This window comes from Octopus bimaculoides, chromosome 18 (genome assembly GCF_001194135.2).
Source record: "Octopus bimaculoides isolate UCB-OBI-ISO-001 chromosome 18, ASM119413v2, whole genome shotgun sequence".
Classification (NCBI taxonomy): Eukaryota; Metazoa; Mollusca; class Cephalopoda; order Octopoda; family Octopodidae; genus Octopus; species Octopus bimaculoides.
In genome coordinates, this window is record NC_068998.1 from 29,701,005 (window position 1) to 29,717,288 (window position 16,284).

The 16,284-nt window shown below is 38.8% G+C and overlaps 1 long non-coding RNA gene across 1 annotated transcript in view; it reads right to left on the reverse strand.

Annotated features, from left to right (window-relative positions):
* Positions 1-1,636, reverse strand: part of LOC128249879 (uncharacterized) — a 24,247-nt gene extending 22,611 nt beyond the window's left edge. The window contains exons 1-2 of the long non-coding RNA XR_008266007.1: positions 1,555-1,636; positions 305-498 (exon numbers count right to left, since the gene is read on the reverse strand). This is a non-coding gene — a long non-coding RNA (uncharacterized LOC128249879). The remainder of the gene's footprint in view (positions 1-304; positions 499-1,554) is intronic.
* Between the last annotated feature and the right edge of the window lie 14,648 nt (positions 1,637-16,284).

Here is a 16,284-nt window from a genome sequence, read left to right on the forward strand (position 1 = left end):
GACACAAGCATATACACACACAAGCAAACACACGCACACACAAACACACACACACACACACATATACGACGCGCTTCTTTCAGCTTCCGTCTACCAAATCCACTCACAAGGCTTTGGTTGGCTCGAAGCTACAGTAGAAGGCACTTGCTCAGATTGAACCCGGAACCATGTGGTTGGTAAACAAGCTACTTTCCACATAGTCAAGTCCGGGAACTTTTGATACCACCTCATACACACATACCCACACACGCGTATACTCAGACATATGCGCGTCTGGGAGAGAAAGTAAGTATAGAGTGAAGACCTTTGCTGTTGTTGTTGTTGCTGTTAAACCCTGATCGAACTGAACTCTGGTGAATGGCTTTCTAACCATAGCCATCCAAGAATAATGTATTTCACACCTCATTGTCTCATCTGTTCCTTTCAATATGGTCGGGTATGATGCGATGGATATGTGACTGCTATATCTAGCAATTCAAGGGACAAGTGTAGCAGTTCCTTCAAAAAAATATAGATTGAATTTGTGAATGAAATATTTATAAGTAACTAAAATAATAATAACAATAACTATTAACCAAATGTGATGAAAAATGAAGTAGATTCAAAGTACATACACAGCCATCAGATATTGTTGTATGAGTATCCTTTATGATTATACTATTGTGATAAAAGAATTTGATGTGCTCAGAAAATATAAAGATTTGCTCACTGAGATCGAAAAAATGTGGCATCTCAAGGCGAGTACAATACCAGTTATTGTAGGAGTACTTGGAATAATCAGAAAAGCTGAAAATTACTTGAGAATGATCCCTGGCTTACCATCCTTGCAAGAAGCTGGAACGATTTTCAAACTAGAACATCTGTTCAAGGTTACTCAAATTCTTGTTAAAGACGCACCAAGCGATACTAACTTTGACCTACAGTGTTGAATAACAGCGTCCATTATGCGAAATGTATTGTTCTCAGTGTATGCCCGACTTGTTGACGCCGATTTGAAAATGTTAACAAAAAATTTTCCTGATATACAAATACAATCGACCGAATTTTCACATACCGAATTTCTCACACACTACATACGCAACATATTGTTTATCCATCATACCAAAAACAATCATTGTATTTTATCTACCAGTTTTTTTCAGATGTCTATTTTATGATAGCTTAAATTTACCCGTATTACAAGAGCTAAGTACACAACAGATAACAACACTCGCTTTGCACAATCATAACTCCTACAATTCCCTAGATTGGCTCGTAGGATTCTGGTCCTTTTTCTCTAGCATACACATGTGAATTAATGATTGGAAACGCCAGAAAAGCTTTTATTCAACCCATCCAAAATGCGAACCCATTTTAATGACTTCTCGAATAAAAATTCACAGCAAATTTTGTCATTCAATAGGTTTCATGTTTTAAGTGAAGAATTTCAACAGAAATCAAAAGATTGCCTGAAATACCTTGGAAGTAATACTGTGGAAACGCTTGTCCAAGAAAATCTATCACGTTAGAAAATAAGTCTATCATAAATTTCTATGTTATATATATAACTCTTACCAGATGATATCTCTTTCTTAGGTCATGGACTGAATTTCTGTTCAAGCACAAACAATTTTGACAAAAACGAACTAGCTCAAGAATTATTTACGTTTGAATGATGTCACAATCTTAACTAATATTTTTTTTTTTTTGAAGGAATGGTAACGAAGAGTCGAAAAATCCTATGCTTCTTGAAAATGATAATGATGGTGATGATGATGATAATGATGATAGAATCTGGCATAATTAGATCTTCAAAATTCCAAACTGCTGTCCAAAAGTTCAAGAGGGATGCTTAGGGTTTGGGAGCTAGGGTTAGAGCTAGACTTGATGATATGGTCAGTCTGGGCTTGAGTTTAGATTTGGTTTGGAGGTGCGGTTAGGATTTGGAATTAGTAACAAGTTCAACTCAACTGGAAACGAATACTACGTAAAGTACAGTTCAGTCGGTTGGAGTTGTATATTTAAAAGGATTTCCGCATTAAACAAACCCTTTGGTTTCATAATTGTACTGCGTTTGTGTGGATTGTATTAGTTTTGAGAGATGATTCTGCAGATAGTGTGAAATGAGAAATAGACTCCAACGTCCATTTTTCTTTCAAACACTAACTTAATTTAATTGAAAATGAAATCTTTGGTATCTAACGACCCAATGACATTACTTATATCTTAATCAAAATTTTTGTTGACGAGCATTGTGCAGTTGGTGTCGAGTAAACAATGTCATTATTTTCATCCTAAATCACCCCGATAATGTGATTAGATATTGAACTTACAAACTTGCATACAAAGGCCATTATTGTCAGCAAGTATATCAGAAAGTTCAACCTTTGTAACTTCTTTTGATAAAATCTATACTAATTTTATCTCTATAATTTATCATCGGATTTTATTTTTTTTAAAAACTAGGTTAAAAGCAAAAACAAAAGCTAAGAACAAAAATCGGGTCTACCACTTCAGTGTTTATTTTGACGAGAAACAATACACCCGAATTTTAGAGCGGGGAAATAGTAAGACATGAATGCCTTTTTCAAGGTCGTTAATGGTGTATGGAGAAGGTTTTCATTTGTGGATCAGGACCATATTGAGATCTCCGCTTGCTATACAGAGGAGAGTATATGTTGCGATGTTTACGATTTCTCCAGAGACATTGGCTGCGATGCAATAGGAACAGAAACTAGGAATCCAATCCGGAAATGTAAGCGGCTTAGCTATACGGCGCTTGCCACAGATCTATTGATTTTTATTAAATTTAGTAAATATTCATTCAAAAAAGAGAAAAATGGCGTTCTGTATTGAGACAAACTCGACATTTTTCAATATTTGAACAATAGAACATCAAATTATCTTGCTAGAGGAGCAATGATTGTATTAATAAGCAATGTTTGCGAAGATTGCTATTGATGAGCAAGCAATTAGAAATATAGAAGGTGAAAATCTAGTATAGATTGATTGCTGATAACAATTAGATTCTAGTAATCTTTATCAAAACATAAATATGCTAACTTCCCGTCAGCTCTAGCAATATTAAAATCATCTCAGCTGAGATATGTATTTGAAATTTCTGAATAAAAGTAAATCAAATATGTATAAAATTACCATGAACATATATTGCAGGTATTTATAGATATAGATATCTATAAATTTGATATTTGTTCCTCTTAAAATAACATTTCCCAATAAATCAAATTTCGCAGAAAGATCCAGATGTAACTCAGAATAATGAATGAAATAAATCCCGGGTACGTGGGTTTCCTTTGAGTAAAAGAGACATTTGTCAAGAACAAAGATGAGATGCAAAGTTGCAATGGACAAGCTGTACCTAGCTGAGGTACAGAACCATTAGTCTGTCGCGTTATCTTTATGCATTTCTTTTCCTTCATTTCTTCTTTAATCTCCTTCTCCCCCTCCCTCTCTCTTATACATAAATTTTTTCATTCATCTTCTTTGCGACAACACATTGTTCATGAGCCGAATGCTTTTATTTCTTCCCATGAGTCGGTTATTTTGGATGTAATAGATATATTTCTGTAGGTTTATCTTCCCCATCAATTACTTTATGAGTTGTTTCAAAACACTTCTCAAATAATATACTTTGAAGTTAAGTATTACCTTTCTATATATTGCCTGGTACATCGTTTCATGGTGATATATTTGCTAAGAAAGATGATATTAAACCTGGTATCTTGCTAGAGGAGCAATGATTGTAATAATTGCTATTAATAAGCAATGTTTCACCAAAAGATCAAAAGTACTTTGTAAACCAATCTGTAAAAATCTTGTAACATCCCGGATTGTTTAACTGAATACCAAATCACGGGCAGATTAGATTTAGCCTTTGAAATTCTCTGCATCTGGGGGGTGATATACAAGAAGGGACTTTAATTTCATATCACCAGCAGCATTTCCTCCCATTAGAAGTGTCAGATGATTTTTGGAAGCATTAAAGCCTAGTACTGACTCCCTTTCACTAAAAATGGAAGTCCTAGCAAGCATTCACTTTCAGAAAAGCCAAGTTTCAATGTTATGTACTTGTCATCTGAAAAAAAAAACAAAAAAAACAATGTTTCCTTCAGCAACAATTTTCTTCAGCTTTGCGGGATGATTAATAGCAATCTCTATATTAGAACTGACAGCTTCACCGATGATGTTAATTTTGAGCTAATAAAAGTTCCTCAAAAACATTTCGAGCAAGCCTTTATCGGTAAGAAAAGGTTTTGCATCAGAGATTGCACTTGAATGACCGTCATATTTATCGGCACATTATGTCCTACCTGATCGTTGAGGATCCGTTCCATTTTAAGTGCATTTTATAAGTTCTATGAAAAAATAATGTTGTTGTAGTGTTCTGTAACCTACGTTGTCATAACACAGAAGATGTTTGTCTATGCATAAATATATGGAAACAGAGATGGAGAAAGAATGAGATATATGAATTAACTAGAGAAAGCGAAACTGACTGACAGACAGAAACAAACAGCAGAAATAAGTAACATTTTGGGAAACGATCAATATTGAAGAACATATGGATACAAAAAAACCCAGATAATTGAAAAGAAAGAGAAAAGAAATTCGGCGAGAGAAAGGGAAAACGACCGAGAGAAAGAAAGAATTCTTCAAGACAAAACAAATAACGATCACAGAAATATCTCGTGTTATTTTAATCATACGGCTACTGTATGCCTTTAATGTGATCCAAGCCATTTGAATATTTAATTAAGATTATTATTCCATCAAGCCATTTGTATATATAACGGGAAATAATATCATAACATAAATTCCTAATATCATAACATAAATGTCAGAGTCGCTACATTACACAAAATGTTAATCCAACTTTTGTTAGACAAAATTCTGATTCTCTTTTACTCTTTTACTTGTTTGATAATATTCTCTTTTACTCTTTTATCTTTTACTTGTTTCAGTCATTTGACTGCGGCCATGCTGGAGCACCGCCTTTCGTCGAGCAAATCGACCCCCAGGACTTATTATTTGTAAGCCTAGTACTTATTCTATCGGTCTCTTTTGCCGAACCGCTAGCTTACGGGGACTTAAACACACCAGCATCGGTTGTCAAGCGATGTTGCGGGGACAAACACAGACACACAAACACACACACATATATATACATATGCATATATACGACGGGCTTCTTTCAGTTTTCGTCTACCAAATCCACTCACAAGGCTTTGGTCGGCCCGAGGCTATAGTAGAAGACACTTACCCAAAGTGCCACGCAGTGGGACTGAACCCGGAACCGTGTGGTTGGTAAGCAAGCTACTTACCATACAGCCACTCCTGCGCCTATAAAAGTATTTTTCTAAACAAAATTTCCGTGTGCGGTCCTGTCGCGCGCGCATTCATACCAACACTTTCACACAAATATAAGTTCCTGTTAAACATAATTGTGACTGGATAAAAATTTGGTAAATATTTACAATAACCCCATACTCACTAAATACTAACCCTAACTGTAACCCTAAACCTAAAATTTGTATAGAGCAGCGCCGGCGCTAGCCCCTGCAACCCATGCCGTCGCAAGTGTTCTCCACCAAGAACTGGAATCACTATTATGTAAAACTTAAAACATGTAATTTTCAGAAGAAAAAGAAACAGGAACGAAAGGTCTTCATACGGACGCAAGCCCAGTGAAAGCTCTTATTACATTGATATAAGTCGTTCGTTCATTCGGTCCTTTAGGCAATAGGATACCTTTCAATTTTTACGTTAAACTTAATAAACTTTAAAGTTCAATATTCCTGTGACATAAGTTAGAGATATCGACATGAGTTATCAAAATAATTGTTCATGGAAAAGCAGCGAGCTGGCAGAATCGTTAGCACGCCGGGTGAAATGCTTAGCGGTATTTCGTCTGTCGTTACGGTCTAGGTTCAAATTCCGCCGAGGTCGACTTTGCCTCTGATCCTTTCGGGGTTGATAAATTAAGTACCAGTTGCGTACTGAGGTCGATCTAATCGACTGGCTCCCTCCCCAAAAATTTCGGGCCTTGTCCCTAGAGTAGAAAAGAATAATTGTTCGTGGAATGACCCTAATAAAATTCTGTTAAACATTCTACTCAGTTGTGTCTCTCTTTCCTTCTGGCACTTATACGCATTTATCCTTTTCATATTTATTGTATCGACCGTCTGATGTACTAAGGGGCCATTCTCGTCACCTTCACTTCGCACGGTAGTTTACAAATGGTGACTCCGACGTAGAAAAAGGATTTTCGGCAGCCGCAAAGCTTTATCGTTGTAGATGCCTCACTTGAACTCCAGAATGCCAGTTTTCGCTTGCATTCTCAATCAAAAAAATCAATGGCCCGACGTCAGGATATCTTCTCTCGTTCAAGTGAACCTTAGAATTCAGGTTCTTCGCCTCGAACTTGTATCTAGAAAAGTATGCATTTTTTCTGACAAGGAAAATACACAGTATTCTTTCAAATAATCTCCTGTTGAAGTAATTTCTCCCACAATGTCGACCGTCAACGTTTGTTACCAGTAAATACACCAAATGCATCTACGGAAGAACACTTCAAGCAAGCCGACCATCAACTTTCTGCTATCGTTCCTGTCTACCGCAATATTCGGATTGCCTCACGTGGTGAAACACAACATTACCAGTTCGCCCGCCATTTGCTGACGTTTTCTTAAACAACAACAACAACAACAGAAAAAATACAAACAAGAAAACAAAAAGAGAAGCACATAAATAATTTTTTTTTCTTTTTCAGCGGACTGCAACACAGGTTTAGCGACTAAAAAAGAAATTTTTTTTTCATTGCTGCACACAGTATACACACACATACACACAAAAACTCAAAATTTTCTTAAGTAAATTTTCTTTTTCGCACACACGTTACTGTTCCAGCAACACTTTGTCGGTTCTTTGGTCCTTCTTTTCCCTCCTCTGTAAAGAAAAAAAAAATGAGTCTTCCCCACTTACCAACGTATTCTGGTGACGTCACATTTTTGTTCGCCCAGTTGGACGCTTATTTTTCGGCCCATGCGGTGCCTCACGAACAGCAACTAAGTCTATTGTACTGTGGGATGCCTAGCCCTCTTGCACGCTCAGTGAGAGATCTTATCGCTGACTCACATCCGGACGCGACTTATGCGTCCGTTAAATCTGAGGTCCTCCGACGGAACACCCAATCCGCCAACAGCAAACTCCAGACGCTGATGCAGGATGAGCAGCTGGGAGAACTCAGCGACACATTGCCAGAGGAAAATTCTCTGCTCCGAAAATTAGTTTTCTCTCGGCTGCCGCCGAATGTCCAATCCATACTGGCCAGAGCGCTCGACTCGAATTCATTCGACCAGTTAGCTACCATGGCGGACAAAATTATTGAGTTCACTGTGCAGCCTGTGCCTCAACATACCTGTTCGGACACCGTAGTAGCTTCTTCTACTACCGCTAAGTCCACTCCCTCGTCACATGACGACATTTTGGAGAGAGTCGATGCGTTAGCACGTCGCATGGACACATTGTGGCGAGAACACGCCAGCTCTCGTCATCCTCGCAGCAGAAGCCGTTCTAAGTCACGGTCGACTAGGTCTATTCCAACGGGTTTCAATCTCTGCTGGGACCATGCCACTTTCAAGGAGAAAGCCCGTCGTTGCATCCAACCATGTGCATTCTTTGTTAAGGATCGTGTGTCTAAGAAATCATTCACGGTTGACACTGGATCCAGCTGTTCTATTTGGCATTTGCGTTTTACTTCAGACAAGCTGAAGCAATCTGCCATCAACCTGCACGCGGTGAATTTATCCCCGATGAAAACTTACGGTCAGGTCTCATTACACCTAGATCTCAACCTTCGAAGGGATTTTAGGTGGGTTTTTGTTATAGTAGATCTACCATATCCCATTCTGGGCGCGGACTTCTTAAACCACTTTCACTTATTAGTAGATGTCAGGCGTCAGAGACGCGTGGACGATTCTACGTCTTTGTTCACGCCTGCTCGCGTTACTACTAATGCTGTTTTTAGTCCGTCATTTTTTGTCGCCACCACTGGTAACCAGTTCCACTCCTTTTTGGCTTCTTTCCCAGAGCTGGTAGATCCGACTTTCAAATCAGTGAAAGTCACACACTCAACTCACCATTATATCACTACTTCTGGACCACCCGTTTTTTCGCGTCCACGGCGACTTGCTCCTGATCGGCTCAAAAAGGTTCGATCTGAGTTTGAACATATGCTTCAACTCGGCCTTATTCACTCCTCTACCAGCCCTTGGGAATCTCCTCTACATTTGGCAAGGAAAGGGGATTCAGACATTCGCCCGGTGGGGATTATAGACGTTTAAATGCGGTCACTGTTCCCGATCGCTATCCTATAAGGATTCTTCAGGATTTTTCTTCGAACTTGCATGGGTGTACATTTTTTTCCAAAATTGACCTTATCCGGGATTATCATCAGATTCCAATGAACCCTGACGACATTCCCAAAATTGCCGTTACTAACCCCTTTGGAAGTTTCGTGTTCCTGTTTATGAGCTTTGGTTTGTGGAATGCAACGAGTATCGATGAAGTTGTCCGTGGATTTGACTTTGTGTTCGCTTACGTCGATGATTTGCTCATAGCTAGCGACATGCGTGAAAATCATCTCCAACATTTATCTCAACCTTTTCAGCGTCTTCGCAACTACAATGTGCGAATCAACCCCGATAAGTGTGTTTTTGGGCAGTCCTCTCTGGAATTTCTGGGGCATTATATCGACTCGAATGGTATCAGTCCTCTCTTTTCCAAAGTCGATGCAATTCAGCGCATCACACTTCCCACTTCTCTACGCCAATTGCGCCAGTTTTTGGTAATCGTCAATTTCTATAGACGCTTCATACGTAAATGTGCAGACAAGTTACTTCCATTGACTCAACTACTGAAAGCAAATACAAAAAGTGATGCTCCTATCACTCTATCTGCCGAGGCATTATCTTCTTTTGAGTCAATTAAGAAGGAAATAGCTTCTGTTCCCTTGCTTGCACATCCGGCTCCTGATGCTCGTCTCTCATTAACAGTTGATGCATCGGATTCTGCGGTTGGTGCTGTTTTGTAACATACCGTCATTAATCAAACTCGGCCTTTGGCATTTTTTTCTTGTCAATTAAAACCAGCTGAGCATCGTTACAGTACGTTTGATCGTGAACTCTTAGCGATCTACCTGTCAATCCGTCAAGTGACGGATTGACAGGTAGATCGCTAAGAGGGCCGAGATTTTGTGATTTATACTGATCACAAGCCTCTTCCGTTCGCTTTGTCATCTAAGTCGGACAAACACTCGCCTCGTGCTTTTCGTCACTTGGACTACATTTCCCAGTTCACGAGTGACATTCGGCATATACCTGGAATAGAGAACGTACCTGCTGACGTACTCTCTCGTCTCCCTGAATGTTCTTTTTCAACTCCTGCTGCAATCGATTTAACTGCCATTGCGCAGGATCAGCCAGCTCTGGACACATTGGATCTAACTTCCACCAAGCTGTCCTGTTGCAAGTTTGCCTATCTTCCACTTACATCTGCTGAAGGCATAATCCTTTGTGACACAGCTACTGGTTCTCCCAGACCGTTTGTACCTGCGATCCACCAGCGTTCTGTTTTCGATCCTTTGCATTCACTGTCACATCCTGGCATCGCTGCTTCGGTGAAGCTTATTACGGCTCAGTTTTTCTGGCCTAATATGCACCATATGATCACCGCTTGGGCACGCTCTTGTGTGAAATACCAGCGTTCTAAAGTCCACAGGCACATTCGCGCTCCTCTTGGATAGTTTTCTCCTCCAGAGACTCGCTTTCGCCATGTCCACATTGATCTGGTTGGACCATGGTCTGTCAGTCGCGGGTTCTGTTACATATTGACATGCGTCGATCGTTTCTGAAGGCTGCTCTACGCGCCACTCCTGATCCACAGTCTTGGACAGAATTTCTGCCTATTGTTCTTCTTGGTTGTCGCACTGCTGTTAAAACAGACCTTAGGTTTCTCCACTGCTGAATTCCTTTACGGTACCATCCTGGTACTCCTTGACACAATGTTGGCGCCAGACAATTCATCGCATCCTGATCCAACGTCGTATGTCACCAGACTTCGCTCGTATTTCTCAAGTTTTCCACCCATGCATCTACGTGACCAGTCTATTCCCTCTCACGTCCCACCGGGCATTGACAAATGGACTCATGTTTTTTTTCAGAATGATTTTGTCAAAGGACCTCTCGTTTCTCTTTATAAGGGACCATTTCGTGTGCTATCGAGCACACCCAAAACTTTTAGTCTCGACATTAATGGTCGGGTGGAGACCGTGTCGGTCGACAGACTTAAAAGGGCACATTTTGAGGTGTCAACACCCTTCGATGATACCTCAAACACGCCCACCTTTGATCCTTTGCAACTACCTACACGTCCACCTGCGCATGCACCTTTGACCACACCATTACCTACACCTCCACCTTCGTCACCACTACCTAACACGAACAAACCCTATGTCACCAGGACAGGCCGCACTGTGCATTGGCCCAAAACACTCACTAGAACTAACTTTTTTTCTTTTTTCTTCCTGTGACAGACAATTGTTTTTCGTGTGCTGAACAATACCAATGCTTTATCATTGAACTCTGGAAAATAATATTTTGTGCATGCTCCTTTTATACTGCTTGTGATTATTTTTTTTCTCAATTTCACATTTTGTATTATATTTTGTACCACATCTTGTTGTTTGTGATCGGTGGCCATTTTTGCTTTCTTGTGCATGCTCCAGTCATTCTAATTTTCGCACTGACGTTTTCAGGGGGAGCCCCTGTAGCGTGACACAAGAAGCCAGTTCCATCTTGTACGAGATCTCGCCGGCGGCCATTGCCACGTCCAAGACAAGAGCGAGATCTCGCCTACAACCATGTTTGCCATGCGCGAGACTACAGCGAGGCTCCCGTGAGCAACATCTATTTAAAGAGGTGCATTGAGCAACCCGTCCTCTTCTCTCGCGTTGGCGCTCACGTAGAACAACACTGCAACCTAGCAGCTCACAGCGGATTCTTAACCCGCTCTAACTTCACCCATTATCTCCAGAAGTAATGTACCTCTCGCGAACAGAGCTAACGAACTGCGCGCTGACATACAGATGGTCGTCAGGAGCAAACCCCATGAAATGAGAACGAAATAAACAACCATTGAATTGAACCCGCTTGTAAGCTTCTTCTTCTTCGAGTTCCAGAATTCTAAGACTACAAAAAGTAATATTAATGGAAGAAGGAGATACTCCACAGGTATCAGGAACCTTCTAGTCCCATTATAAAATTAACAGACGGAATATGACACAAGCGAATACATACTCATCTTCAGTAACATATCTATAATATTATTCTGCCGATGTACCTACATTTGTTATGTTGTTTAATGGTTGGTCGTAGCGACAGGTAAAAAGAGAATGAGAGAGAGTAAAGTGTTCACTGGATAGCGACGAGAAGGAAAAGAAAGAGAATAATAGCTGTACATAGTTATTTGAATTTGAAAGGAGAGAGAGAATGTGAGAGAGAGGTGGGGTAGCGAGAGACAGGCAAATAGAAGAGTGTTAATTGGAAGGAACGTAGTAAGAAGAAAGAAAACGCTTTTTACAGACATATAATCAGACGCACGCACGCTCAGACACACACACACACATATTCAATTCACTGTGAACTATAGTTACTGTTAGAATGATAGTGCTGTCATCAGTAGGAATGCTTGTTGAAATGATGGCGAAAAATGTTAATTTACTGATATTTTTTTTAAATCGTCAATTAGTGGCTGTGTGGTAAGTAGCTTGCTTGCCAACCACATGGTCCCAGGTTCAGTCCCATTGCGTGGTACCTTGGGCAAGTGTCTTGTACTATAGCCTCGGGCCGACCGAAACCTTGTGAGTTGATTTGGTAGACGGAAACTGGAAGAAGCCCGTCGTATATGTGTATATATATATATATATGTGTGTGTGTGTGTGTGTGTATGTGTGTGTGTGTGTGTGTTTGTGTGTCTATTTGTACCCCCAGCATCGCTTGACAACCGGTGCTGGTGTGTTTACGTCCCCGTAACTTAGCGGTTCGGAGAAAAGAGACCGATAGAATAAGTACTAGGCTTACAAAGAATAAGTCCTGGGGTTGATTTTCTCGACTAAAGGCGGTGCTCCAGCATGGCCGCAGTCAAATGACTGAGACAAGTAAAAGAGTAAAAGAGTATTTACTTTTGTGCATTTAATTGTCGTCTGCTAAATCGAACTTTTAATTTTTAGAAATAATACATTTCTAAATCTCTCAGAGAGATTTATGCAGTAGTGATACGATGAAGTAGTTGTATGCTGTCAACTTAATGTGACAGTCCCCTGAAGGGAATAATACTACTGTTGGTTAGACTAGGAAGCTGCACCTTGTAAACATAAGGATACAGGAAATGTGTCAAGGCGACAGGAAGCGGTGCAGCTTCCTAGGTCAGTAGTATTATTCCCTTCAGGGGACTGTCAGATTAAGTTGACAGCATACAACTGCTTCATCGTATCATTACTGTATAAATCTCTCTGAGAGATTTAGAAATGTATTATTTCTAAATTTGAAATCAGTGAATGTATTTCACTAGAATTATTATGTTTGCAAGAGCTTGACAGGTATCGACTAGCAGGTCATACTACTCCAGACTGATGACGAGCAAAGACTCAGAAACATGTCTCTGGATGCAGGCTTAGCTGGGTGGAGGTGCTTGTCTCCCCCTTGTAAACATAAGGACACAGGAAATGTGTCAAGGTCGACAGGAAGCGGTGCAGCTTCCTAGGTTTAACCAACAGTAGTATTATTCCCTTCAGGGAACTGTCACATTAAGTTGACAGCATACAACTACTTCGAACTTTTCATATTTATTTATTAGATAGCGATAGACGAATTATTTAGAAAGCATAATGGTAGTAATAGCAAAAATAGCTGCAGTTGTTAATTAAGTTTAAGCAATAATCGGAAAATTAGGCTTAAGAAAGAGGAAATAGAAAAGAATGTGAGATATGAATTTTGAGTAGTATTGGAAGCATAGACAGCAACAAGTGTGGTGGCACGAATACAGGTTAATGAATCATTTGAATTAATGGGGAAAAACTAGTGTGATTCAACGAAAATTCTTTGAAATTCTTTAGAAAAAGACTAGATTGCATACAATCAGCATTTCTTTCCATATTTCCATAGTTGTTAATCATACGAGCATTTTATTTTTTTTTTTTGCCGGAATCCAACCATTTGGAATTGTTAGATTTCCAATATGCGTGTTGAGATAGACGTAGATGGAAAACACAAAGTATCGTCTTCGTCTCCCTCTCATATAGATCAGAAAGGAAAGGTCGCATGCTTTGACGAGTAATCGCCAAGAATTTATCTAATTATTATGATTGTAATCATTAAAAAATGTGAAAAGCTGTAGTGTTTTGGTGCATAACGGTAATTATCAGACACTCTTCTCTCCTGAGAGCATCATCTATGTAAGAGGTATTGATCACATATTCGATGCATCTTAGAACATCGTATAATTAAATATTTTGCTTTGTTATTACCACAGACCAGTACATCACAGATAAAACAGAATTTGTAAGGGATAAAGAGATGAAGAAAAGTAAAGAAAAACAGAAAAAAAGAAAATCGAAACAATTTTGAAAGGCTACTTGTCTATGCCAATATCATAAGCCCATTGCTGAAAACCAAGAAATTTGAAAACAATTTTCAAAATAAAAAAATTGGAGTAAAGTGACTTTCCAGCACGTCCGTCACCCTTCCTGTCATTTCACTGTTCTGAGCCAGTACTGCTAAGAATCTGTTTCTGTAATCTGAGTGTATGCGTATTCTAGTGTGTGTGTGTAAATCTGTTTTTGTATGCGTTTAAATTTACGTCAACAAATAGTTTTAATATATGTTCTAAATGTGCGGATAGAGAATAGACACATAAATTAGCATACATCTATGTTAATGTATTAAATTATATTTATTGCAGTCAACGGACCGAGACAGTGAGTCTGAATCAATTCCCAGTTGAACACGTTTAATTTGCAATGCTAGTGATTTATTTTTACTATATACACTACAGTCAGTCGATATAGTACCGGGCAACCAACCGAAGTACTAGTAATTTATAGTCCGTTAATTTTGAAATAGTTAAATTCGCCTAGCTTTAAGTAGATAATTGCATACAGAATCTGACCTCTGTAAACAGTTTTGGATTTAAGACCATTTTACTTGTTTTCACTGCTAGGCTCAATACCTCCGGCCTATTATTCAGGAGGAGGATTTGTTTCTCAATAGTTCTACGCTACGGAAATCTGAGATGGATCCTCATGATTCGGAAATGCTTCAGCTTTTCAGGTAAGTGTATAAACATCAGAGTTCTTTTGCTTCAGTCAGAAATAACGGGTGCTAATTAGAGATGCTGCGAGCTCTTCTGATAGTAACAAAAGCTACTGTTTTGCTCTTCTGTATTTTCAGCAATGCCACAAGTGTTTCGTCTCTTGGTCTCAACGCTTCGCTTGAATGCAGTTATGAGGACTGAATTAGCCTTCACCTACAGCAGGTTCTATCTGCTGTCTCTTCTCAAATACAACCATCTTGAGCAGCTCTCCTCAGCTGTATTGGCTATCTCTCTAGGATTTTTTTTCCAATTCATTAGGTTGCAAACCAATCATCTACAATAAATAGCGCACAGATTTTGCTGGAAATCTTGTCTGCTGACTTCAATAGGGAATGAAGCTGTATGCAACTCTTTGACAAGAGCCTCCTCATCCAAACCTTGGTATATAGCCGTAATTCAGAATATTGACACTAATCAAAACCCTTGTCAACTATATAAGCTAGGAGATTTAAAGTATTTCTTCTAGCAAAGAACTGATTGAGCAGCATACTTCTACAATGAAGCTCTAATAGCAAGTAGATTAAATGACAAACCATAACATATAGTTGAGACACTACAAACAAGCAATAAGCAAAACAAACAGAAAAAAAATAGTATCAGATTCAATCCATTCTTTAGCTTAAACATTGCGACAAATATAATACTTAACACTAATTAGTAAACCAACAAAACAAAATATCACTAACTGTTCAATAGAAACAATACAAAAGTTAGCTACAGCAGTACAAAACTTAAACATAACAGACGATTATTAAACAACCACATATCAAGCAACACGCAACACACAGACACAAACTGATTTAACTACACAAAAACAAAAACACACACACGGAAAACATAGTTCACAAAGCATCAGAATAATGGGAACCCATTATATTCCATTTATTTGGCAAAATTTCTTCAAGGTAGGCATTTACATTACTATGGTAGTATAGGGGTTTCCCAATTTCATGGAAATAAAACTCCTCATCCTCAAAGTCCCCTTGAATGCTTGGCATGACAGATTGTCGGAGTAATTTTAGTATAGTTACAGTACCGTAAAAAAAAATTGATCTAATTAAACTTTTTAATAACATAGTACTGGTAAATTAACATGATGTTTCTTCGTAGAAATGTGAGTTTTCATTGTCCAATAGGTGCAATTTTGGTGTTTAATCGAACCAAACAATCTTTGCTGGAAACTGTTCATCTTCTACACACCTTGCAAAGTACGTCTTGCATAACTCCACACTTCGGTTTGGATCATCTTTAGGAGCATGAACTATTCTTGGAATGTAATTTTTCAATAACAGCACTTCAAAATGCGATGGACTCTTGATTTTAAAACTTCCCATCTCATTCCTGACTAATTTCCCATCTAATTTTTCCTATCTTTTCTTGGTCCTCGGTCTCCTGAAATATCACTTGTGGACACTCTGAACAGTTTCGTATGCTTCAAACTTATTTCTAATTTGAACGTGGATCTATTTAAAACTCTCTCTTTAACTGTCTTTGCACTTCAATTGCGTTTTCAAACTTTCAGTTCCACTTTAGGACAAATTTTCTTTGTTCAAAGCACAGTCTAGCTTCCTTCATCGTTTCTAGAATGAAAATTTCAGCTGTTAAATACTTATCAGCTGTTAAAGTGTGTATACATTTTGTCAGTGAACAGGTCGCGGTCTCAAAGCGACGAAAATATTTTGACAAATTAAATTTAAATGTTGAAGTGAATCTAACGGATTTTGTGTGTTATTTTAAATAGCTTATAAACACCTTCCACGCTGCAATTGTTTTCGTTCCAGCACACGATCTCAGATCAGGTCACTTGCTATGCAAGTGCATCTCCGTAATATATATATATATATATATATATATATA